General features: G+C 38.2%; 1 protein-coding gene across 4 annotated transcripts in view; it reads left to right on the forward strand.

The window, feature by feature from the left end:
* LOC138622825 (leucine-rich repeat-containing protein 4C-like) overlaps positions 1-27,395 on the forward strand; it is a 157,507-nt gene that overhangs the window by 120,947 nt on the left and 9,165 nt on the right. For all 4 annotated transcript variants that reach the window (XM_069701907.1, XM_069701908.1, XM_069701909.1 and 1 more), the window contains one exon: positions 14,766-14,839. The gene's annotated coding sequence lies outside the window, so the exon portion shown is untranslated. The remainder of the gene's footprint in view (positions 1-14,765; positions 14,840-27,395) is intronic.

The raw sequence follows: 27,395 nt of genomic DNA on the forward strand, positions 1-27,395 counted from the left end.
GGTGGACCAGTTTCATCATGGCCAATATATACAACTTCGGCATTTGATTGTTTTGGTCAGGACTGGAGAAAAGGAAAGAGGCCAATACTACCTAAATATGATGGCTACCCTACACATTTTTAGTTTGTCCAGAAACAGAACTTCCACAGCTGAGGAACTGCTGCAAAAACACTGCAGAGGCCAGATCTATCTACAACATTGGAATAGTGCACACCTTGCACAGCAGCCACATTACAACAACAACAAGCACTTGACTGTGATTTTGATTCATGTTTTTACTAATTTGGGTTTAGTAAGTGTCACTCTGCTAAAGGTTAGGCAGGCTGTGTGGAAGATAAGACAATACAAATAACAATCTACACAAAGGATATTTAAAACACATGTTTCTGAAACGTATAAACGATTGTATTCATTTCATAAAGCTACGCAAATGTTAAAGCCATATGGTTTTAATACCTGGCTCATATGCCTTATGAAAGTGCTGCCCAGCTTGCAACCTGAGGTCTGTTTTTAAAAAATGACCCACGCATCTGAGAGTTAAAAAAAAAAAAAACCACTGGTGTCATTCAAATAGGAGGGTATCCAATTTTCCCCTCATACAATAACAATGTGTTGTTTTTTTTTATTTGGGCCAGTAACATTTATCAAATATGATGACAAGGTGGCCAGGATACTAAATTGTTATGGAAAATCAATATTGTTGTGATAAAAATACTTGGTTCACTATATTTTTTTGTCTGGGAGGGGATGTTTGTGCAATGACTCACACAACCTTGTCTTTATGTCCTTCAGATCTGAACTGAACAGTTCATTTGACCTTTTAGTCATACATATGTTGTTGGTGTTACCAACAGAACCAACCCAAACCAACCCAACAAAACACAGCCGGATACCTCTGCAACGGAATAAAACAAAGAGGAGAATAGCCATACAACACAGGCTGTTTAGATTGTCCCTGTGCACAAGCTTTATACATGGACGCAACACAACTTTTGCCTGACTGCTAGCACACTCCTAGGCGAGTAGTGTCAGGGGGGAATCGGGGTGGTGGTTAGGCATAGTATTCGTCGTCCCACACCCCCAAAAACTATGCTTCGATGTGGGTCTACCGAGGTTGACAACATCCACTGTCTAAGCCTCTCATTGCCTCCATGCTCGCCACCAGACCTTCCTTGGTGCAGGCTATAGCCTGCAGGGACCAGCAGTTGTCCTTGCAAAACAGGTGTTGCGGTCAAAAACACCCCCCTAGTCTGGGCCTCTCTCTGGATCGGACAACCATGTGTCCCTCACCATTTCCAACTAAGCGTTGCACTCCTAGCATTTTGCTCTGAGGGCTAATGGACTTAACAATGAGGTGACACTGCACTGTCTATTGACACCTGGTCCTGGCCCGCAACTCGGACCCTCAACCTTGGCGACTTCGCCCTGGTTGCCATCCATGCACCTCAGATTGAGTAGAGTTAAACTAAGGGTTTCAGTCTCACTTAGTTGTTTCCAATACTCAAACAGCACCTTTTCTCCAGGATTTTGTGTCACTGAATCAGAAGAGACTTGCACACACATCTAAATTTGTAGAACAGCCGATAGGAATATTCTTTCTCTGAAATGACCCGCGATTGCCCTTAGGTCTTAAATCACCACTCAGCTTTTCTCAGTCCTAAATATCAAGCCAAGAAGACCACTTGAATTACAATATGATGAAAAGTTATTGTAGAATATTTGCTCAATAACACCATAATCTTTATTTTCATATCTTTATTTAGTGGCTCATGGGGTGGTGTTCTTAGTAATCTTCATTATATCATCAGGTATTGTTGTCAGCTCTGATGTCAGCAGCCTACATGAGTAATGCTGAAGTTAGGTGTTTATTCTCAAGCAGAAAAATAAAAAAATGTGGAAGGAGCCTTCTGCTTATCTACTGACCTGTAACAACACTTTATCCTCTTATCTCACTCCCTCTCTTTAATTCTCCAGCTATCATTTTGCTTGATGTCCTTGATATCCTCAAATTCCGTGTACTGATGAACCAAATGACTTTAATCAAAGAATATCTGGATTAATAACCTAAAATCACACATAATTGCATCTACATTGACAATCTGTGTATAATCAGATGATATTTAGCTGTGATTATTTAGTGGACTTGTGCTGTAGCAAAACAACATTCACTGTCAAAGACAGCATAACAATATAATGTTTTTTAAAACATTTTTATTGTGTCTTATTAAGTAACACTGTGACTTTTTTTAGTCATGAAATGCTATTTTCAGATCAGCCATCTTACTTCTTCAGGTTTGTTCAGCTCTCTACTAATTATTTACAGCAGCTGAGAAGGTGAATGTGTCTAAATCCATCCAGCATTTATAGTGCACACTTGAAATAAAGAGATAAAACACTGGTAAATGGTAGTAACATTCTACACGTGATGTCATGTCATGCCATCTGACCTGGCAGTTTTCCCCCAAAACATTAGAGGGGAATCACAGCTGCTGTCTCGCACTTCCTTCCCCCTCTCTGTGTCTTACTCACTTTCCGACACACTCGTTGCCCCATCTATCGAATCCACATGGGGGGAAGCACAGTCTTAGTTATCATGTTTAATTTGTTTTCACTGTGTCTCTAGTGTTCTCACTTGAATTATGAAAGCGGTTTGAACTCTTTTGTTGCATACAATATGAAGTCAGAAAAAGGACATCAGAAGATAATGCGAAAAGTATTGCTTTTAAAGAGGGACCTGCTTTTGTTGTATCATACTTTACGTAAATGTCTTTCCAACATGTTAGAATATCACTTTACGAAATAGGTATGTTTTATTCCATGCACAATGTGAATAATTATAGGCTGTTTAAGGAAACATGGACAAATACAGACCATCCATGCAAATACAAGCCTTATATGTTGGAGCAGGATGTATTCTGACTGTGATATCTGACTGAGTAGCTTTGATGATTAAAACTGAGACTTATTTTGTGAAATTTACATCTCTGAGAAGATCAAAATTGTGGCCCTAAGCCAGCACATGTGCGGTATGAGAGCACACTGCAAATGGGTGGTGAACTGGAGTGAAGTGAGCAATGACCCGTGCTGAGGTTCTCTTTCGATAATTAAAGTTCATTGTGCTTTTCTTTTAAATTATTATTATTTATAGCATAATTTAATTTGGCATACAGGGACAAAACAGAATAAAGTGCACTTTAGAATCTAATTGATGCTGGTTTCTTTTTAGTCTTGCATTCTCAGCATTCTTCCTCTCTAACCAATGAAGTTAACTAGACGGGGGATGGAGTGTAGAGGGAGATAGAGGGGAGGGAGAAAGGCAAAGGGAGGGATACACAAGGGGAGAGGAAGAAAATAAGGAGGTTATTGTGTGTGTGTGTGTGTGTGTGTGTGTGTGTGTGTGTGTGTGTGTGTGTGTGTGTGTGTGTGTGTGTGTGTGTGTGTGTGTGTGTGTGTGTGTGTGTGTGTGTGTGTGAGGGTGTGTGTGTGGGGGGGGGGGGCAAATTTGATTTCTTCTACATCCATTGTTAGCTTGTGGCTGTGAGAGGCAGTGAAAGCACAGTCCATTTTCTCGTTACTGTTGTGAGGGAGATTAGGAGAGACTGGGCTTGTTTCTATTTGAGGAATAATGAAGAGTGTGTCTCTATACAAGCAAGACCCACTCTACTCTTGCAGCAAGTCTCTTATTATCCCTCCTGTTCACACACCCTTTCTCTCTCCCCTGTAAAAATGTAAAAGCTTCAAGCTTCCTCATCCTGTTTCATCCATAAAATTTGAAAGCAGGGGCACTTTATGGTGTGGCATGGAAATCACAATGTCATCGTGTTGAAACTCCTGAAGTTCTGTGCTCTCACCAGGTGAGAATTACTACTGAGAAGCACTTTACTGTAGCAACAATGTCATCTTAATTATGTACTTGATAAAAAAAAACCTGCCTGGAACCCTCCCTTGATGGTGAAGAGGAGAAGGGATAGCCTCAGATCGGCCTCAAAGTATGAACTCCCTTGCATACTTTCTGCAGCACTCTTATTTTTAGTATCTTGACTTTTTGCAGCCATGGGGAACCTCCCAAATGACCTGAATTTAAGAATGCATTTGACACCTTTGTTCATTAAGAGAAATAGGGAACAGAGAGGCAGACTTGCATTGGCTCCCATGATAACACCTGGATGCCTGGAATAGGCCATGGAGAGGCGGCTTTACAAAGATTATGTGGCCCCACTTCTCTGCCTCCCAATAATTCACTCTGGTCCTGGTGGAGTAAAGGTGTCAGCCAAGACATTCACACCTCGAGTTCATCGTAACAGAGAAATGGAAGGATGAAAGGAAAACACCAGAGGGGATGGGGGAGGACAAGTGGCTCCTTTAATGACTCTGGAGTGTAATGGGAATGCTGTTAATGAGGAGGGCTGGGATAAGAAGCTGTGCTTCCCACGTACAGACAGACAAGCTTGGGAGGAGCCTGAAGAAAAACTGAGCTCAGCTTGCTTGGTGCATTTACAGCTGAGCATAGCCAAGCAGAACTTTGCAGACCACAAGAGTGTGGGATGAATAGAGTTTGACTGTGTGGCAGGCAAAGATGGTATTGAGAATAAGCATCTCCTCTTTTTCTTCTTCTCTTCCCCCTTCTCCCAGAGAGACGGTGGCAGCTCTCTGGTGAAGATCAGAAAGGTGGGAGATGGAAAGTGAGTGGTAGTGGGAGAAAGAGGGAGAAGAGAGAGACAGCAGCCCCGGGAGGGTACATCTCTAGTCAGTAATTCCACTGGGGCCCTCCCCACTGCTCTTCAGTTTCCATCTCCAGATGAAAAATAAATAACCTCTTCAGATGGCCTCCCTCTCCTCTGAGAGAGAACGAAAACTTCCCCAAGAGCAGCGTTCACTTTCCATGTTGTCATCTCCTGGTCTTCCCTCTTTAACTGTCTTTTTTCACACACTACCAGATGTATAGTCTGTCCATATAGTGAAGATGGAGATGATCACAGAATATTACTGATACATGATATTACTCCATCCCAAATATGGACATGTAGCCAAGGGTGGGTACAGTGCCGTGAACATGGACTCGGTACAAGCGGCAACCAACGGTTACATCACCCACTGGTTTGTGAACTGCCGTTAGTTAAAAGACTTTAGCTGACAAAAAAAATAATTGACTTCGTACTTGATGAGAGAAACTAAATTGAATTCTATAGAGCCAGAGCCTTTTGGAGACAACCACCTAGTGGCATTACAGGTAAAGGCACTTCTGCAATGGCTTCCATTTTGAGACCCAAAAGCTATGTCTACCTATGTATACCGTCTATGGCTATGTATGATTTATGATTTGTATAGTGTATAGTTTTGTATAGTGAATACTGTGTGTATTCAATCACTCATGCATTCATTAATTTCCTCATCAAACATTCCAGTTGTCTACATAGGCCACATAACGGCTTGCGTTTACTTGCACTCTAGCTGTTGCTCCTGCCCTGCTAATGTTATATTCAGGCTTTGCCTTCTGTGTAGACACTTTCTGAAATAATTTGGAAAATAATTGGTCTGACGTGTAAGTCTGTCAGCTAAAAGTACATTTTTATTAATAAAGTGAAATTCAGATTGATCTTTTTTGTCTCGATTCCTCCCAACTCATCTTCATGATTACTCACATAGTGAGGAATTAGATGCATCAGTTTGCCTCTGCCTTCTCAGTGCTTTCTGTTTAAAGTCTGTGTTATTGGCCTGTTTCAAGGTACAATGTTGCTTTTGTACATTGAATTAGTATCATTTACTTATCTTCTCTACAATAGAGCATTTTTGCAAGCATGACTGGCAAAGCATAGCAGGGCTTGCTGCCAGGCAGTAAAGCTATAAAGACTAGTCTGGTGTAAGATTGTTTTGGAAAGCACTGTGAGGCTGATGGCTTCGTCAAAAGAGAGACTCATGGCCGATTGAATGACAAGTGTTCCCTGCAAACTGATGCCTCGCTCTGAAATTGAATGCAAAAAGATGGCCAGGAGAATATAAATCTCTTTTGTTGTCGAGTTTTGATTGTCCACTTTCCACTTGTCAAATGAAGTACTTGATAACATATTCTGCAGTATTACAATTTTTGTTCATTATAATTTTGCCAGGCTGCTGGCACAAAAGAGCCAGTGTCATGCTCCAGTGATTCACATGTTACCATTATGTGAATCATCACAACAGTTTTGCAACTTGGCTCAGGGAAAACACAGATTAACATGTTCTGCCATGCAGATGCTCACTTCCTCCCTTCCTCCTTCTTCTCTTTTTCCACTGGCTCTGTTTGGCTTGATAATGTCCAGCATTATAATCTGGTCTTCATATTACATCCTTTCTCTGATAGCATGTCAGCATTTCTTTTCTTAACTCTATCATCAACTTCAACTCCTGATACCTGTAATGAACGCTCAGCTTAGCGCTGATATTGTACTGTAAATCCGCTTAGCATCCCGAACGTTGAGCCCAACAGGGAACAGGATAGCTACACCTCTGTGTGCTCACTCTCTTACATGGTTCGTAGCTGTAGCCTGAATATCAAGTATTTTATATAATGGTGCACATCAGAGTGAAATGTGTCCACATGGATTTTGAGAGATCTGAGTGAAAAGTTATCTCAGTATGTGGAAACTGACATGCGTGCACTCAGAGGTTGTTACACTGACACGTGTGCTGGGTGCTTCCATGTGAGGCTGAGAAGTGAAGGGAAGTGTTCGATTTTTCAAAGCAAAACTGCAGCATTCATAGCAACAACAACAAAAATAATGGCACTTTATTCATCTACACACAGTCACATTCTGTGCAGACAACACTGCAGACACAAATGAAGTCTCAAGCCCTGCAGCTGTCTCTAGGGAATGCAAAGGTTATTACACCATGCTATTTTAAAATATTTGATGAAGAAAAAAAAAAGTAATGTGATGTAAAGTTTGTCCTGGGGGAACTGTGATAGAAAAAAAATATTGGTATCATTAAAATCAAATGGGTTTTCTCCTTGGATATACTAGTATATTTAACAAAACCCACTGCAATATGCCACATAGTTTAAGATTTCTTATTTGCAGACTTGCACATGTTGGTACAAAAGGAAAGGCCACGGAGTCACTAAAAGTAAAAAGTAAAAAAAGCTGATCCTCTCAGGATCAATTGATTGTGCAGTCAGCTCATTTGTATTCAAGCGGTGGCATTGTTTGCTCAGTAGCAGAAGAAAAAAACAGCAGTTAAACCAGCTGAAATGTATTTACTCAAATAATCAGATCTGTGAGATCTGAATATAATAGAGACCCAAGAACAGGATTTATAGTCTGGGGACCTTGATTATTCAAAGCAGATTACATTAAATTAAGTCAATGCATGTAGACTAGAGAAAGTAAAACAAATGTTGGATTTATATTTTAATATGAGCACTATAGAAGAGAAACAACAAAACAAAAATTAGTATGATTACATAAGCATGCTGTATGAAATGTTTTATACTTTCATGCAAGTAATTAAATTCAGTGATTGACGGTTCTTCTTTTAAAAGCACACGTCTTCTTCAATTTAAGCCTTAAACAACGGTTCCATGATGCTAACATCCAAAGTTTTTTTTTTTAGCATTAAATAGTAATATGTAAAATTTGATAAAAGTAGGCCAGAAACAGCTACAGCATCAAGTGGTTAATAGCATGCATATAAACCTGAAAAAAAATCTGCGAGAGTAAAATGAATGCCTCATCTGAATAAATCTTCCAAATGTGCTGGATGAAAAATTTCAAGACAATTTGTGGACTACATTTTGGCATTTGTTGTGAACAAGTTTAGTCTGATGGTAATGCCAGAAGAAAGGCCATAGAGTCCCCAAAAATATTGAGATCCATTCCCAGTGCTCTATGAATATTCATGTATAATTATAATTCATGCTGCACAAAATGTCACAAAAATTGACCTCGATTATTCTGGAGATCGTAATGAATATCCATAACACGTGTGTGGCAATCTATTCATTAGCCATCAGTATACTGAGCCCCATGAACCCAACCATTACAAAACCAAGCCAAACAAACTAAAATGACAATTATTTTGTTGATTCTAAGCATATTCCATCATATATTAGTCTGCATTCTTACTTATTAACACTTAAGGATCCAGATTTTCTAGTCTTTTAGTTAGATAAAACCGTTTCCTCAGAAGAACTTAATGTGACTCTACCAAGAAGTCAGCTCTCGCATCAAATGGGTCACCAATTGAAGTCTGCAAATTAATTCCCGGGTGAAATCCAAATGAGGAACAGTTGAAGAAGAAGTACAGAAGGGGTAAATGACTCTAATTCGTCAGTTTGCCATGTTCCTTTGATGAGGGAGCATGATAACTACTTCAACTACTGCTCTCGTCTCTTCCTGGAGACCGACACACCCAGTGGCTCACCACGATATCCATCACATCAGGAAACAAAATGAATAATAATAATTTAAAAAAAAAACTGTACTGCCCTCCTCACTTCTCCTCTCCTTCCCCTCCATGTGTCTCTCTCTGTCTTTGCTCCTATATAACACTAATTTTCCCCCAAAGATTCCTATTTAACACTTTGCCTTTTCTTTGTAATTTGTATTCTCCTTTTCTCCCACTCCAAGGTTTTAATTTCTCAGTCTCACCTTACATTTTATTATTTGCCAGCTCCTCTTACCTTGATCATGTCCCTCCTTTTTTTTATTTAATGAACAATAATTGTATACAGAGACAATTATAGTCTCAAATCACACATCTTGTTTTGCAGATGGTTGTTCTTATTGGCTTGATGTGTTATGCTTCCTGTACCACTCATGCATTTTTCTTCAGAGGTTTTTGACCGTTTTTTTTTTTTTTTTTTTTATACAAGAGCCAGATATTTCAAGGGAAAAATTCCTTATTGGTAATTTACTCCTCTCTTTCTCTGGGGCTAACCACGCTGTCTGTGTCTTTCATCTTTTTTGCCTCTGCCTTTTGAATGTTGGCATTGTGTCCCTATGTGACCTCCTCTGAATGGTTCCCTCTTTTTGTCATCCTTAATGTCCTTCTCCCAAGTAGGCTTATAAGCAGCTTCATGTCCTCTCATTCACAATCAAAGGGTGTTGTACTTGAAGAAGGTCATTAACGTGAGTTGGGAGGGGGGCCCAGCCTGCAGACGTTGATTTTTTTTTGTTTGTTCAAGAAATCAGATTTATTCAAACTAGCCACACAAATAAAACAAAGCACAGCACAAATTGTGCCTGCCTCCACTTTACAGAAGAGTCAGAAAAACAGACCAACCCCTTTGCTGTCTTCCAAAACTTTTATACCGATTGACTTGCTGTCTGTGGGCGATGATCATTTCAGATTATGATCTGAAATTAGTTCCACTTGAACCTAAGGGGAATTAATCTCTCATAATTTACAGCTACAACAACTCAGTTGTACTTTTACAGAAATATTAACCAAATATACTCTCGAGAAATAATCCAAACATACCTATTATGATAGAAATTGCTAGGCAAATAAACATTTCCTCCTTTGAAACATTACAGCAGAAAATAAGCAAATAAAATCACCTACAATGACATCCTAAAGGGGAAAGCGCACTAAAGTACAGAAAACCTGAGCAGAAACAGTAGACACAAGTGAACAAAGTCAATGAATGTTGAACAACCAAGTGAAATGAATGTGCACCATCCTCCCAGCAAACATAGCAACACTGAATCAAGGAAATTACATGCTGGAAATAGAGAAAGAATGGGCTCCATGATGAAGGGTTGACATGAAAACGAATCAGGGTGTATTTGAAGACTAACCTTTTTGATGTGGCCAAACAAGTTATCTCTCACATCATGAACAATTGACTGCTGGTATCTGTATATATGAAAACCTAAGATGGGGGTGAGGTGACTATCTATAATCCGTTCCACATGCAGATGGGTAGAAAGAACAATCCCTCGTCAAAAATATTTAATGAAAGATACAACACTAGCCTGGGTGAAACCGAGAGCCAAACGACTGTTCCCTCTGTCTTTTCTCATCCACTTGTTGTCTTTGTCACTCTATTTTTCTCCATACAGCCCAATCTGTCTGCCTTTCATCCTCTCTGAACATATCTCATCCCTCCCCTCGTGCTTGGAATCTCTTTGGAATCCAAATGCTAATTCAGACAGGCACTTAATCAGACATATTAATTCCATATCTCCCCTGATTGCACAAATTCCACTCTGCAATGAGTTTCCCTGCAGAAGTGCTTTGGTGCAGCAGAATTTAAACTGTGGTTCTAACCAGCGTCCGTAAAAGCATTTCTTTCAAACAGAAAAATAAAACGTGTTGACAGCAAATATATGGCAGGGATAATATGTTGGCCCCAAAGCCACATGCTGCAGTCTGTTTTGTATCATGTTTTGCTGATGTCCTTCAGCCCTACAGCCATTTAAATTCCACTGGACTTGTAGATAGCCATGTTTTGTGCCGTTCTGAAAAGCAGCACATGACATTATCCTATTAAAATAAGCAGACCTCATGCTGCACCACTTTTCCAATTACAAATAAGAAAATCTGGCATCAGTGTCCAATCCGTCTGAATCATTTTGGCTAAGCCATACATTATGGCACTCTTCAGTGTTTGTCCATATTTAAAGCAAGTCTGGTTGTCATTGGAAGTGATTGCTTACTGTACAAACGCACACACATATACATGCACACACACATGCACATACACAGATATAAACAGACTGTGCCAGAAAAGCCCGTAAGCTCTCAAATTGTCTACCGACAAATGGCGAACATCGCTGAAATGTGTATTAATTGATATCATATTAAAATACAGATTTAGTCACATTTCTAATTTAATTATGACCCAGATCATGTAATTGAGAGAATTACAAAATTGCTTTCTTTGTTCCAGATAATTGTATTCCATCTTAATGCCTACTTTAAAGTCCGTTAATTTGATTTATCTCGTTTCCATCTTCTTCCTTTTTATAATAGAAAATATGGCTTTGAATCGCTGTATGGATTTACATTGTGTCAAGGCAAACATGAGAGACTCCATAGATCTCTTTAAACTTTTTAAACCAGCAAAATGGATTTTTGATTTAAAAAAAAAATAGTATATTACATTATTTAGGTGAAATGTGCTTTGATATCTATCTATCTATCTATCTATCTATCTATCTATCTATCTATCTATCTATCTATCTATCTATCTATCTATCTATCTATCTATCTATCTATCTATCTATCTGTCTGTCTGTCTGTCTGTCTGTCTGTCTGTCTGTCTGTCTGTCTGTCTGTCTGTCTGTCTGTCTGTCTGTCTGTCTGTCTGTCTGTCTGTCTGTCTGTCTGTCTGTCTGTCTGTCTGTCTACTTTTTCCTGTTCCTTACTATCACTTAGTGAGTTGGTGAGAGCCCTCTACCATCCACACATGGATTTACCATTAGATAATGACACATGGCAGGGGCAGCTGAGCTGATTTCAGCACTTACTGCTCCTTTGGGAGCCTGTACTCACCAAACTGCAAACCACACTGCCCGACCAACCCCGCCGCAGATCTTAATTGAACGAGTGGCTGTGCAGGCAATTGATCAGCCTGACATGCATTTCTGGTCATCTCCAGTGGGTGATGTAGTGTGACCTGCAGGTCAAAACATGCTTAGATCTGGAGCAGAAGATACTGACATTAGTCTTGATTTGTTGGACTGCTACTCTTTCAGAGCGGGACTTTATCTCTGGGAGTTCACAGGAGATAAAAAGAGAAGAAAACTGGCTCGGTGGGTCTTTAGTAGAACATTAAATATACAACTACAAGTTTATTGGACTGACTGATACTGATATATATATATAACGAGATAATAAATGATGCCTTGCAGTTCACGCAAAATATAAGGTGCTGATAAATTACAAATGTAATTGCTGCAACAAAGGGGCTAAACCTTGTATATTTCTTTTTGAATTAACTACAACAACCTAATGTTTGTGATTTAGAGTTCTGAGGGACCACCACAATATTCACCACTAAGTGTATAGCAGGGATTAATCTGATGCCTGTCTGCATGAGGTGTGATGGTCTAAAATTTGTAACAGTGGCGCTGACATGCTCATGTCATATGTTGCTTAAACTGAGGAAATCTAATTATACTTGCAGTGACAACAGCATTACATTGCTGGTTTTTCTCTTGATGCAGTGTAAATGGCAGGGAAGCCCATGAGAAATCTGCTTTTATCTGTGTTCGGGAGCTGAACGTAATGCTTTTTTTGCTCTGTTACAGTACCTCATTGGAGCCGTGAGTGCTGCACTCTTACCTTGCAGTTTAATGACTAAACATTACAGATTGACTAAAAAAAAGTTTTTTTGATCTCTTTTTATTATAGAAAGATTCAACCACCATTGAAACAGCAGCTGTCTCAGACAGACCACACTGTCTGCATGTTTATGGTTTGAGTATGGCTCTTTCCTCTTAATTAGAGAGAACATACATATTTTAGACACGTTCTAAAACACTGACTCGAGACATGCTTTGAAAAATGCATTTATGTAGAGTTTTTATCAGAGAAGGAGGAAAGCCAGAGGGTGTTTTGTATATGTGTATATATGTGTGTGTGTGTGTGTGTGTGTGTGTGTGTGTGTGTGTGTGTGTGTGTGTGTGTGTGTGTGTGTGTGTGTGTGTGTGTGTGTGTGTGTGTGTGTGTGTAGGGTTAGAATATTGATGTTGTTGATAATAACAACAATGATAATGATTATAAGAACACAGTCCATATCCATCATCGCTATCATCTACTTTGTGAGCATAATTTGTCATTCTTAGTGAAGTGTGTAAGCCAGACAACAGTGGAGAGCTATTTCCTAACTTACTGCACTAGATTCCATGTTGTTTTACAATAGCAAACAGTTGCATCACGTCACCTTGTCACCATGTCACCATGTTACCTTTAGTTTTCAACAGTTGTGTGTTATCCACAACTGAGACAAAGTGAAAATATGACGTGAAGTAAGACTTAATGTATCAATCTAAATGGGAATACATTTCTTGAAAACACCACCTAACAACTAAATTAATCCAACTATGACATCACCCATTGGTTTGTGAACTTCCATTCTAAAACCTCAAATTTGGCATTCTGGGTGTGGCCATCCTGTTATTTTGGCAGCTGAAGTGATCATATTTAAACAGAAGGGGAGAAGCAAGAGGTGAATTCTGACAGCCTTTAGTGGACCCTGACTGCACTACAGGCCTTTCAATCAAACAGTCACTCCCCCAAACATATTCCTTTTTAAGGCCTAACATCCAATTAATGATGGGATTATTTTCAGATGGGATGCCAGAAAACTACTAAGAAGGACTCGATTTAGCGAATGGCACCATTTAACTTGTGGAAAAATGTATTAACTTTGTATTTAAAGAGAAAAGTTCAATAGGAATCTATGGAGCCAGAGCCTTTTTCAAACCAACCCCTAGTGTCCCTCGGTGATGCATTTTATGGCACTTGCGCATTGGCTTCACTTGTCAAACCTGGAAGCTATGTACACTTTTATAATGTTTCTCCCTCTGTGCTGTGGAGCTCCGTTGTTGTTCAGAAACTATATAAAACACATCAGTCAGCTACACTGTTTTGCAGAGTGACACGTCGCTTCATTTGGATGAACATGGGCACTTAGGTTTACTTTGAGTCAGTCCCACTGACACCATCCTGCTGCTACAAACACTCACTAGAGCACCAAATATTTGCCTGAAAATAGCCCCCAACAAATGCACTTTTTTTTTTCTGCTTGAGTAAGATTTGTTAAAAAGTTTGAGTGCCCAGCTGTTTTAGGAAATGATTGAATTTGTTTTTTGTTTATTTTAACTATATCACTAAAACATCCAAAGTAGAAAGTTTATCGTCCTCCATTCCTCATCAGCTTCCTGAAAAACAAGTTTATTATTGTAAGTCAATGCTAATCTACTCTATTCTGTTTCTACATCAGATATAGATGCATAGCTGCAGTATGTTTACTGTTTTATGGCTACTTGCTCTTGATTATTTGGATATAAAGCAACTGTAATGTGAAAACGTTACTTGCTGGTAATGTGGTATACATGAGGAAGATCTTAAAATGAACACATGGGTCACGACAGGCCCACACAACAATATATCTGTGGATCAAATACACACTTATTTGCACTCACAGTCCTGGATTCCACTAATGGATGGCATGCAAGATGGGGAACTTTATCTCCATTTGCTTTTGTCCCCCATAATTTATTCAGCAGGGTCTGTCCTCTGTGTGTGTGTGTGTGTGTGTGTGTGTGTGTGTGTGTGTGTGTGTGTGTGTGTGTGTGTGTGTGTGTGTGTGTGTGTGTGTGTGTGTGTGTGTGTGTGTGTGTGTGTGTGTGTGTGTGTGTGTGTGTTTGCAAGGCTTTATGGCTTTGACTGTCCCTTTGTCCCTGGGGAAGGAGCTCTTTTGACATACAGTAGCATAATGTAAAGTCCCTCTTGTTAGATGGAGGTTCTCAAAGGCACTAAAATAGCAGCATCAGCAGAGTGCTAAGGAAGTAGTTGAAAGGAAAACTAACAAGATGACTCAATGATTATTTAGAAACAGTAAAGAGAATTTTGTATTAGATGTACTTTATCCTGGGGGTTTAAAAATTGCATTTTTGGTAGTTGAGGAGATACATCATGATCTTTCCAAAACAGTACATTATTCATGGCCTATATCCCATGGAGCCCATGAAATGGAGTGGCCACAAACTGTATCGCTCTAAATCTGTAATCTGTTTTAAAGTATTCTCATAGTTTGTCTGTTGTATTTGCAGGGGCAGCGTTATGGTGGATTGGAAGTTAACATGAGGATGACCAGAACCCCTGGGAACTGTGATTGAATCGGCAGGTAAGAATTGAATTAGACAGACCTTGAAGCTGAACCTTAATCACCTTCTTTCCTGGTGAAAATGACATATGCAGGGTCGCGGTAATACTTTCAGAGTGATCCGTCTAACCCTTATTATGTGACATGACATAACTCTGTGTCATTTCACTTTTGACCAAACCATAAATTCAGCTATTTTAGAACAAGCACAGTATTGAGAGCGACAGAGAAAGACAGCAACTACTTCAGTGTGGATACACCTGACATTTTCATTTGGAGTACTCCTTAAGAATGGTCCTCTTCAAAATAAATCACACTCATTATCCCAGCAAACTATAGCTGGTACACGTCTTAAAGTATGGGAAGCACAGTCCAAAGGTGTATAATTTTGGTGGATTGGAAACTAAGTCACCAGTGTGTTGCCCTGCCTCCTGCCCCGATGTGTGCTGGGATTAGCCTCCTGCCCCCTGTGATTGTGAAATGAATTGTTTGGGAAAAGTAAATGAATGGCTAAATTAATAATATGCACATTACTTCTACTTATTGATTTTTTTATTATTCCAATTTATCTCTTGATCTTCTTATTTAGCTCAAACATGACTGAGCCACCAATACTTCCTCAGTTACGCTATCTTACCTTGACACTGAGGACCAAACAAAACAACAGTATCATGTTACAGTATGAAAAGAGGCAGCCCAAATATCAGAGTTTTTGAAATGCCATCACACAAGTCCAGGGATGTTGTTGATTGGTAATTCTACAACATTTTTAGAGGGGGAAATCTCTTTTTACTTCAGGAATATCTTGGAAGTCTGGATAATTGATTGTTTATTTTTATTTTATTTTAGTTAATACACAAAGACTGTTATGTTTTACATATATTGAGACCACATTTTATTTCTTAACCATCTTGAAAAATGGCGGCATTATGAGTAAACAATATTTGCACCATGGGGTGCACAGATCCTTTAAAATTGCCTTACTATCCATGTTGCTTTACGATCAGAGCAATTATTGAATGTAATGACTCCCACAACATAGCCAACCATAACATTACACAGCTACAATCACAATTAAGAGGTTGAAATGGTATTGTGGGTATACTGTGGGCACACATTGACTTTTCCCAAATGTAAACCATCTAGCTGAAGGAACAACAACTATTGGGATATTTTGACTTCTTTATTGCTCTTTGTGGGACATTTTCTATGCCACTCATATATCAGCGATTTCAGAATGACAAGGGGGCTGTAATGACACTGTTTCTATCTATTTCTATCTGTTTCTATATTGCAGTATGAGAGCTAGTACAACATATTCTTTTTTTTTGTTTTGGTTAACTGGTGAGGTCATAGCTTTGCAGTGTTAGCAATAATGTAAATTTATCTTACTATTTTGTTTTACAGAAGTATTATGTTGTGTTGGTAGGTTGTTGTTTTGTTGCATTAAGCTTAGTAGAACTACTATAAAAACGTCTTCTGCTTTGATGTTTTGTTCTATGAAATTATAATGTTTACGTCTGTTATATGAGATAATTGAATTAGAGTGGTATAGTAGTGCACCTTAAATAAAGAAAACCATTTTTCAGCTGTAGCATCTTACTGCATCAGATGCAATTTGGACAAGAATTGGAAGAATTGGAGTTTGGGATTACTTATATGGATATACAAAATCAGAGAAGGAGCCATTACGAGGGCTGCTGTCAAACTGATGATCCTGTCAGAGATCTGGTGGTAGTATATGTGGGCAAGAACAGCAATATTTAATTGGAAAAAGTGCAAACAAGATTAATATATAGAGAGGGGGCATATTGAAAATTGAACAACAGCGACGAACCATTCATGGGGATGTCATCACTGAGCTGGTTTTAAGGTGGCTGCTCCCTATTGGCGAAAAAGTTAAACAACCTGTATTTCTGGCAAATCTGAGTGAATATCAAGTGTGATTCGGCTCCATATTTTGCGTAAGGCAAAAATCAAACATACAACAGTCATATTGTTCATTGGTTGCTCACGACTTGAAGAATTTAAGAAAGGCAGATACATATCACAAAAATACACAATGACTTTCAAAACCAATAAGCAAATTATTGTCATCTCTGCTTGTGAAATAGTAAGTGCCAAATTAATATTAGCGCAATTAAGTTTTCAGAAATAATATGAGTTACAAACAAGGACAGAGAGAGATTTAGAGGTCTTGTAGAATTTACCTTATCACAGCGAACTCAGAAATGACTTGTGGCTCCTTTTATGCATGAGTAAGTCTGTGGATGCAATGGAGAGAAGATACAACGTAAAGTTACCGAAGTGGAAAAATAAGAAGAACTTTATGACTCTCAGCAGTGTTTCTACACTGGTACCACACTACTCACGAGAAGTCTATTTTCACAAGACATTTCACCTTCATGTCAGACTATTTTTTTTTCTATCTAAGAGCCATGTTGGACTGCATACAAAAATACACCGTGTGTGTGAACAGCCCTGCTGCAACTCATGCATGTAACTTCCCCTACACGTCTGCTCCACTTTTGGTGCGAACCGCTGTCGCAGTGTCAAAGGAGATTTTGCTGGCAAGCGCTGCTCCTCTCATCTGATTATGCTATTTGTCTGTGTTGGTCATATGTTGTCGGAATTTTTTGCGTCTGTTTTCCCTGCCACAGTAAATCATTGTGGAGTTTCTTACAGCGGACGCAAAGGCAAATCAGGCACTGAGTATTAGGCTTCTTTGAAACTAGTTCCCCCGTGATGCTTTGAAAGCTCACATATAAAAGTGCTGTCTGTCAGACCTTTCTAAAAGCTAAATGGCATTCAACTTATTTGATATGACTTGCATGAGTTGTTGCTTTTGTGATTCACTTACTTCAAAGCTTCTTTTCATGTGGTATTTCTCTTATTTTATCCAGCCTCTATATCTATCCCAGTGGGGGGTGGGGGAATAATTAATTAATGTTTTTATTACCTCTAAATTGTTCCTTTGGCAACAAGTTGCAGAAAAACAGCTGGTGACATGCATGTTCCAAAATGTATGTATTCCCAAATATTTATTGTGGTATTTAATGAAAAACATTAGCAATTGTTAGTCTTATCAGCGGTCAGCTACACATTTACTATCAGGCTCCTTGCAGCGCCCCTATGTGTTTTCTGTACCTGAGCTTCACTGCTGTCATTTAATTCTAAAACTGTCTGATGGATGAAAACGAGTTACGAGAAAGATAGTTTATTCATTTTATGTCCTATGGCTTTTTACGGCAGCAGAAAGTAATAATGTTGTTAGGCACCAAAAGTAGTTCTCTCTTTTTACTCCATTACTTCTGCGACTTTGCCATGAAAAGGGGTTGTGAGCATTTACAAAATTGGGGTAGTGTGTGTGCATGTTGATATATCAGCAGACTGTTGTTAAGGAGCAGGTCAAAAACTGTTTTAAATTAAAAAAAAAAATAAAAAAATTAATAAGTCTTACATTCAATTTGACAGTTACGTTTTTCTCTCAAATTGTGATTTTAAACATTTTACTGCAGTTGTTGTGAAGTTCGAAAAAAAAAATGAAGTCCAGCATTCGGACCTAAAAAGCTCTCTCTCTCTCTCTCTCTCTCTCTCTCTCTCTCTCTCTCTCTCTCTCTCTCTCTCTCTCTCTCTCTCTCTCTCTCTCTCTCTCTCTCTCTCTCTCTCTCTCTCTCTCTCTCTCTCTCTCTCTCACACACACTCACACACACAGTATGACTGCAAGCATAAAATGCCAAATCCGAAAATCTATTTTATGTATTTAACAGACTTAAATTATGAATTTTCCACTCAAGCGCAAATTTACATTCATGTAAATCAAGATGAATGGTTACCACTAAAAAGATGAATCCAAGACCATTTTCTTTTTCTTTTTTTTTTACATTTGGAGCTATTTCTTGCTTTTCTTACTGTTAATAGGTCACCTTCTCTTAGGAGCTTCTCTACAGAAGTGGCCTTCAGTCCAATTGATGTCAAATAGGTATACTGACACATCACTCAAGTAGACATTACAATATTGTGCCATGGAACATCACTGAATAGATCTTAAAATCAGTCATATGCTACGGGAAGGAGAACAAAGGTGAGGTGTTTGTTCAGACATTCAGTTCTGCTCTTTTAACACTGATATAATTCTGGTCTACCATAAATCCACAACATGTCTCATTTTGTTAATCAGTCTGTCAGGCTGTGTTGTGCTCATCCAAAGAGATTATAAGTGAACAATAATTAATATGAAAGCCAAATGAGGTTAATTCACACATTTAGTCTTTATTTTTAATTAATTTTTTTTTTTACACCGTAGCCTCCGGTTTTGTCTCTGGTTTATAGATACCATCAGTGTGTTCCCTATTTCCCTTTGATCTTGCTGGTACTCGTAAGCCATAACTCAATCACAGAAAGACGGTGCTGCCTGGATGTCCGAGTTCACAGCCTCAGAATGATCTCTGCACGGCGCGGACAGACTCAGAGTGATGCATGCTAACCCTGACCTCGACCAGACACCGGAGCGACAGCAGCATTACAGACAGTGTCCTTTATCCGACATCCTTGAAGAGTAGTTAGCAGTCATTTTATGCCCACAGCCTCTGAAATGTTCACAGGGTGAAGAATGGTTTTATCAATATTGCTTGTCACCCACAAGTCTCCACTTCAACACAACGCTCACTGTGAAACAAGAAGGCTGTTGCATATACAGCTTGTGAAATTTTGCACTTGCTAAAAGCACACACCACAAATATGCTCTCACAGACAACTTCTGTTGACATTCTATGCAGTTGGTATCTACTTTTCTTTTCTTTTCTTCAGAGGAATAGAAGCCTTAGGTAAGAAGGAATACAGAAGTCTGGAAGATTAATTATATTTTAATCAGAAAACTGTAACCACCATGGTTGTTTTTAATGACTCAGATATCCACTGTCCTATTTGGATACTCCTTTTATATAGCATGCATGTGAAAATGTGTGGACTTTTGCATTTGGTTATCCTAATTTGTGTCAAAATGTCTTGGCTTGCTTGTATTAGTTAATGCAGATGCTCATTCGTGTGTCACCTTGCATGCGTTTTCAAGGTCGATAGCCTTAAACGAGCTCCTGGTGCGTCATTTGTGTCCAAAGAGGCCAATTTAAATGACTGTGGCTCATTTATCAGGCAAATATGTGACTACGGGGGTCATCCTCAGACTGAGGGGGAGGCCAATTGTTCTGTGTTCTGTGTAGAACTGGCCTGCACCTGAATGACAGGCGTGATGCCCTGAAGTAATGATACACCTTCCACATCAAGTTCTGGTGATACACCATTTCTCTGGCAGATACCAGAACGTTGACTCAGTGTAGCATCTTCTCCAACAATAACCTCATTTAAAAATAGGGAAAGATGCGTCATTGTAAGCAGTGAGATACTTTAATGTTTCCATGCAGAATATGTGAGGAAACTTGTGGAGACAGTAAGGAGCCTCCAAAATGTCACAGTAGGAAATCATTTTCTGGATAACTTTTGCATTTCCTTGCAATAATTTTTCTATTCCTTTTTTATCCATATGAACAGTTAGTGTGTCGGTCAGATGCAGATGCTCCAAAAAGGAGAAATTATACTGCATTCAATGTTCATTTCTCATTTCAAAAGGCTGATCTCTGACAGTATATAGCCACCGGTTGTGAGCACAGCTGCAGCTGCTCTGCCTGGCTGTGATGGGGGAAGCAGTGGCTGGATATATGGTTATAGTTCAGACTTCAGCTGCTGCTGTGGTTGAGTCTGCCATATTATGGATGTATCCACCTATATTTGAACATGCAGTGCTTCCACAACCGATATGTTACCAACCCACCACAGGGGTTCAGGAATAAAGTTTCAATACAATGGTCAGGCAGCACAACCATCACTGCACACACACACACACACACACACACACACACACACACACACACACACACACACACACACACACACACACACACACACACACACACACACACACACACACACACACACACACACACACACACACACACTCGCACACGCTGCATGCAGTCAGTGTTACACCTGTTAAAAACGATGTGTCACAGCCATAATCGTAACAACGAAAGCACAGCCCTGCCTACAACCACAATCACTGTTGACAGCTATGTCATCCCAAGGCTGCAGTCATAATCAGAGCTACCGTCTGTCTCGGCAGTGGTCAGTGAGAGAGCTGTTGAACCAGTTCCTTTAGTTTTCTGTCTAAATATTGCTTGTGCCCGCGAATGCACTGCTGTGGGTGCACTGACTCACTGTAGTCACAGCCATCGGCAGTCTACTACAAGATACTATGTCATAATACAACTCATGCTTTCAGTAACATTATTGCAAGTTCACGCAACAGTTATTGCGAGGTAACACAAGGGTATTGTGAGGTAATGAAAAAAAGTCCCTGAAAAAAACAGGACAAGGCTCTGTTAGATAGAAACTGACATATGACACTTCACTTGAAGGTGGAACAAGTTGTTACTGACAGAACTCAACCCAAATACCGGAAAATGTACAAATAATAAAGTACTCTCAATTCACTTTTGATCTGTAGTGTAATAGGGAATTAGGGGTTGTGTTCTTTGCATTCATGGCATGTGTAAATTCTACTGTATTTTACATGTCTAATAAAAAATTTGTTTATGTTATTGTTGCTTTACTCAGACGTTTGACTTAAATTGTGTAAACGTATATAAAGTATGTGTGAAGTTAGGCGTCTGGTGCAATTTATGCAAATGTATGTGATTTGGAGATCAACAAAAAATGTACATCATATTATGAATGTACATTGTTAATGTCAATTTCTTGTTTCTTGATGATATTAAACTACTGTGTTGTGATATTTTTAAATATGGGTAGCTCATTACAGTTCAATAATTTACATGAACGCTAGCTGAGGCAGAATGTCTACTTGTAGCCATCGTTATAACAGCTCATTAAAGGACTTTGTATCTTTCTAATGACTCTTCGTTCTCTCTCTCTCTCTCACTCTCTCTCTCACTCTTTTCACTGTATACCACGAGTTTCTAATTAGGACTGTATGTTGGTGTTAACGAGTTGGCAAAAACATTGTCTGCTTTGTCACAAAAAAACTCAAAACTGTGCTGGGATTCTTTCATCAGGTGTTTTAACTGTATTTTGTCACTGAACATTTTTGATCAGCTGATTTATTAGGGTATAGTGGTTAAATAAATATTTGCTACATGCATCAAATTCATTTTACCATCTTGTTATGGATGAGAGAGACAAGCTGTGCGTGGGAGGATGTCAGACTGTGGGCAGGGGAGCAGCTGTCAGTTTGTCTCACTTGGCTAGTTAGCACCAATTCAAAGTACGGGGCTGGTCTGTTTCACTTGGATGGTTAAAACAAAAGACACAGAAAAATAGCTTCAGTATGACCATTCTTTGAGAATAATTTTTCCTCAACATCCCTGAACTCTAAATTTGATGGTGGCTTACAGTAAGTGCATTCATCTATATCTTAAGCTGTGGGAAACAGGACAGAGCGGAGCGCAGTTCATATACAATCACAAATGTCACTTGATACGTACAAATGGAATATTTAGCAAAAATAGAAATAAAGTGCATGTCATTTTGCAATGTGCAAATTTACAAAATAGACACACATGTAATGTAAACGTAATAGATGTAAATAATTTTATGCTGCCTGTTGAGTTTAGCCATGATAAGGTTTTATATGCTGTTATTCTGTAATAACATTGTTAACAGACAGATCCCCAATTTAACTGCAAAATTCCACTTACATTTAAGATACAAGACCAGACAACAAAAACAAGGGAAATGAATTATGAAGTGTAATCCATTAACAGCTCAGTGGTCAATCAGCTTTTGTATGCAGGAAACCATAACCATAAATGTCTCTTAAAGAGTCAGTTATTTCTGTTATTGATATCAAACAAAATTCAAACGTGATTACGGTTTGTCTCTTATCATATTCGTGGCGTAATGGACTTTAACAAAGTTTATAATGTAGAAGAACAGCAGAATATAAATATTGTAGGAGAACATAGAAGCAATAACTAGCCATACTGTATTCAAGATATATAATGTTATATTGTACCAGCCATAAACAAAGAGAAAGGCAAAGAAAAGCATAATATATTCTCTGTGGCTCTAACGCAGTTTTGTGCCACTCATTCAAAGCAGTTACAATAGTCTGGCTAATTAGCACATATTCAGTGAGCACCGACAGATAATATACAGCTTTCTACAACACAAGTAATCCTGCTGATATGTTTGTGTGTGTATGTCATTGATGCTGTGTGAATAAGATCAAGAGGTTATCTGCAAATGAAACAATTAATGTTGCATGTAAAAAAGGCTTAACATATGCATTTTGTAAGAAAGACGTGTGTTCGATTTCTATTGCTCGCTTCTGTGTATTAACTACTGAAATCCAACTAATGCGTATGCTCCAGGAGATAATTGGAAAGGAATTACTTTAGTTCAAATGATTAATATATGATGCTGCCATAACTTATTATGAGGAGGAATATCATTATATTTTGAGACAGATACAATAAATATTTCTTATCAATTTATCTGATGTCAGTAGAGACAAAAGTGACACTTATGCTGAATTTTTTAAATGTTATTTTAGAATTCAAGGCAGGAAAAATGTCTTATCAATAACACAAAAAAATAGATTAAAAAAAAAAACATATCTAATTGCAAATATAGAAGTGAAGCATTCAGTCATTCTGAGTGAGACTTTGTTGTCATCTTCAAAATATTAACAAAACTATCTCAGCAGATACCAAGCAGCCCCTGATGCTGGCTCAAGGGAAGGATGTGGTGTCCCGTTTTAACCCAGTAAAATTCAAAAATATTGGATAAGATCAACAGTGACAAAAGACTGAATGCGTAATATGACTACATGGCAAAAATGTGACCATGTGACAACAGCAATACAGAGGCTTACCTTCATTTAATTTATGTATTGCGTTGGTCATGATGTGTTTATGCTGTGGGGCTAAGAGGAAAAGAGAAGGCTTGTGATGCATGTGGTGGGTATCCCTCCCACACTGGAATCCTTAAAGGATTCTGGTTTATATTTGGAGTTGTTGCAAGATTGCTGGCATTATCAAGAAGTGACCTGATTTGATTTATATCTCATTAATCTGCCTCTCTCTCTTTCTGTCTCTCTTTCTCTCTACCATCCACGCCGACCTTCCTCTGTCACAAACGCCTCTCACTCAACAAGCTCTCATCATCCTCTCCCCCTAGTGTGAAAGCCAAAGCTCCTGTCAGTCATTCTTCACTGAAAAGTTCATAATAAGCAGGTACTCGAGCATTAACTGAGTGAAGAAAGACTCAAGTCCCCTCACACTTTCTCTCACCTTAAAAATGAAGCCATGGATGTTGGTGAAGATTAAAGACAGGAAATGGTTGTTGACCATGGAAAGAGAGCAGAGGAAAATCAGTCAGTGCTTTGTGCCAAGCAGTGGCATCACCAAACCTATTTCAGGGATCTTTAGCCCCACTTCAATTTCCTGTAGCCCTATTAAATAATTAAACCCTTTATGGATAATTTATAATGCAAAAATATGATACTCCAGAATTGCAATGGCAATGGAAATGACTGAGACTACACACGATGTGTGCACTCGGAAGCTAAATGTCTATTATCTAAAAAACATATACATATAAACACTCATGACTAGCTGAATAGATGTTCTCCACATGTGAAATTATGGTTTGCTATCAGGGGCAGTGTTGTAGGATGCACCTCACAATATAGATAGTCTAATTATATAAAGCCTGCTGAATTTCTACATATAAACACCCTCAGATGTAAGGCTTCCAGTTATCTGTAGATGGATAGGCTTTGTCAAATAACAGTCATTATAACTGCTGCATGAGTAGTAACCCAGCATCAATTTTCTCTCTAATGTTACTATTTACATCAGATGTTTCTAAAAACAAATGACATTTTTTAATGATTCAATTTCATTTTCTAAACTCAAAATGTTCATATTTATCAGTGCATTGTGTGAATTTAACACAAATAATAGAAATAATATCAAGAAGGGATGCTCTTGTTGCTGTGGTTAGATAAAAAAAAATATCTGGTGCATGTTGTTTGATGCAGCTGATTTAAAGACTGGCAAGTCTAGTCATTGTACTGAGTGCGTATGTATTTTATGAAAAGAGAGCTGAGCAGTATCAGCCGGGAAAGCTGGCATATTTATGCAGTATACATATTGATTAGTTGTGTCATTCAAAAAGATGAGTCTCCTGTTACTGTCGCTTTCTCTTTGGTTACCTTTAAGTGGTCTGATGTCAGATCCGAAAGGATGGTTTTTTTTTAGAAACCTGATGCGGTGGCTTTGATTTGTTACAGGCACATTTGCAAGTGCCTGCTTTGCTGTATTTGATTCAAACTACACTACACTGTCACTGTTTTATTAAAAAAAAAAAGTTATAAAGAAAATATGAAAATAATATTTTTTATTATACTATATTAGTTGGTCCAGCTTATTTTTTGGCACCTTTAAAAAGACGACCCATTTACCCCCCCACTGTTCTCACTAAAATAAACTGCTGCTTGATTACCATTTACTGTAATTTAACAACAAAAGGTTTACTTTTTTGTGGGGTGAGTTTATAAATGGATTATTAAACTCTGTTTCAATTATGATTGTGCTAATATAAATGGTTTCACACATATAAACATACTATTTCAGTCATTTTTTTTATGCTGATGACAGTTATATGTCCTTGTTAAATTACAAATAAATAAATAGCAACATGTATTTCTTATGTTTCATTTGCATTTAATAGTTTTTACTTTGTGCTGGTCAATTCTTGCATCACATCACAGTCAGTCATATTTTGCAAGGGATACTGCATATGTGAAGTGACCACAAAGCTCCGAGGATGTTGGCATATGAATTCATATTACAGCCTGTTGTGATTTCTCATTTTAAAGCAGATGTTCTTTTTTTTGGTATCTAAGATGGTATATTGTGAAACAGCTGTATGCACATCTGCATACTTTTTTGTATGGTTGGTTCTAGTGAGAACTGTTTCTATTTGATAAACATAAATTAATTTCCAAACGTTGCAGATCTTGCTTTTCAATTGTCTGCACTCCTGTTAATCTGGGTCATGCTTTAGTACTCTCTACCAGACAAAGAGGCAGCTGGCAGTTCATAATCTGTTAGGACAAAAGTTTAAAAATTCATTATTTTCTTAATTTAATTTTTCTTATCTCTTTTCATCTAATTCCATCACTGCACTGTGTAAATCCAATTTTGCTGCTTTTATTGTCAGTGTGCAGACATATTGTTTTCCTTTGTAAATAAACTTCATCTTTTCTGCTGCCATAATTTGGATTCTGTTCTGGTGATTCACTGTTTATCTCTTCGTGGTTTGATGTGCTGAAAAGGAGGATAAGTAAATAGTGGAATGAGATACAGGGATTGAGCGAGAGTTATTCACAAATCCTAAACACAGTGAATTTTCTAGTAAATCATATTATTGGTGGAATTTCACCTTGAAACAGCATGGATTTTGTATGGATAATAAGTGCGTACCGTAAAGGTTTCTGAACCTCAATTGAATTCATATTACATTAGGAATACTTTATAGTGACAGGTTCAATAGAACATGTGAGCAGAAATCTCAAATTGCACCCTGGGTTGTACCATAGTGAATTGTTTTGTTCAAAGTTACTAATTGAAGTGTCCATTATGGTATGTGATTTTCAGCCTGTTGTGTGATCCCTGTTACATGTGCCTGGTACCCTGAATGAAAACACATTCTTTTTTCAGCCCCAGGCTTTGGCTGCTTGGAATTTAAATTTTGTAATTGAAGAATTAATGAAGTCAGTAATCAAGCAATTAATCAGTAGTTACAGTAATAGCCTGCTCGTTCTTAAGTGAAGAGCTTTCTGTTGCAGATTACACTGTGTGCTAAAAAGAGAAACTACAGTACTGCAATCCAATAACACCACTCATGTCAAATGAGTTGTCCATTTTATGGGTGGTGCAAAAATATTTCAAAGAGATAGAAAATCTGTGTGAGTGTGTGTCTCAGTACATTGTAACATATTAGTTTGTGTGTTTGTACTACACCTTTAAATTGTCTAAAAATTACATATTTTCTCTTTAGAGTATTTTCCAGATTAACACTAAAAAGAGAACATATTCTGGTTTATTTACAGCAACCCTTTTCCTTTTTAAAACGTCGCACACCATGCTCTAATTTTATAATTTTGTTAACGTGACGTGTTAACGTCAGTGATAGTTGACTCAGTGACAACAACAATAACAATGGGAATTTGTATTTGTGATTACCTTTATCAAATATGACTGCTGTTTCATTTTATTTATCAAACACATCCCAAGAGATGTCTCCTCGAGCTGATTTGATTACTCCATTTATAGACTAAAATGTATTTGTGTGACAGTCAAGAGTTGTCTTTGTGACAAATTTTCAGGTTTATTGTTAAAAACATATTCCACAGTAGATCTGTTTGTATCACTGACATTTCTCTGGAGGTTGTAACTTTCTGATTGGAGTTTACATATTTTTCTTCATGTTCACA

The sequence above is a fragment of the Brachyistius frenatus genome, unplaced genomic scaffold, assembly GCF_029030835.1.
Source record: "Brachyistius frenatus isolate BFR_SWC_R1_liver_20210118 unplaced genomic scaffold, ASM2903083v1 Contig_39, whole genome shotgun sequence".
Taxonomy (NCBI): Eukaryota; Metazoa; Chordata; class Actinopteri; family Embiotocidae; genus Brachyistius; species Brachyistius frenatus.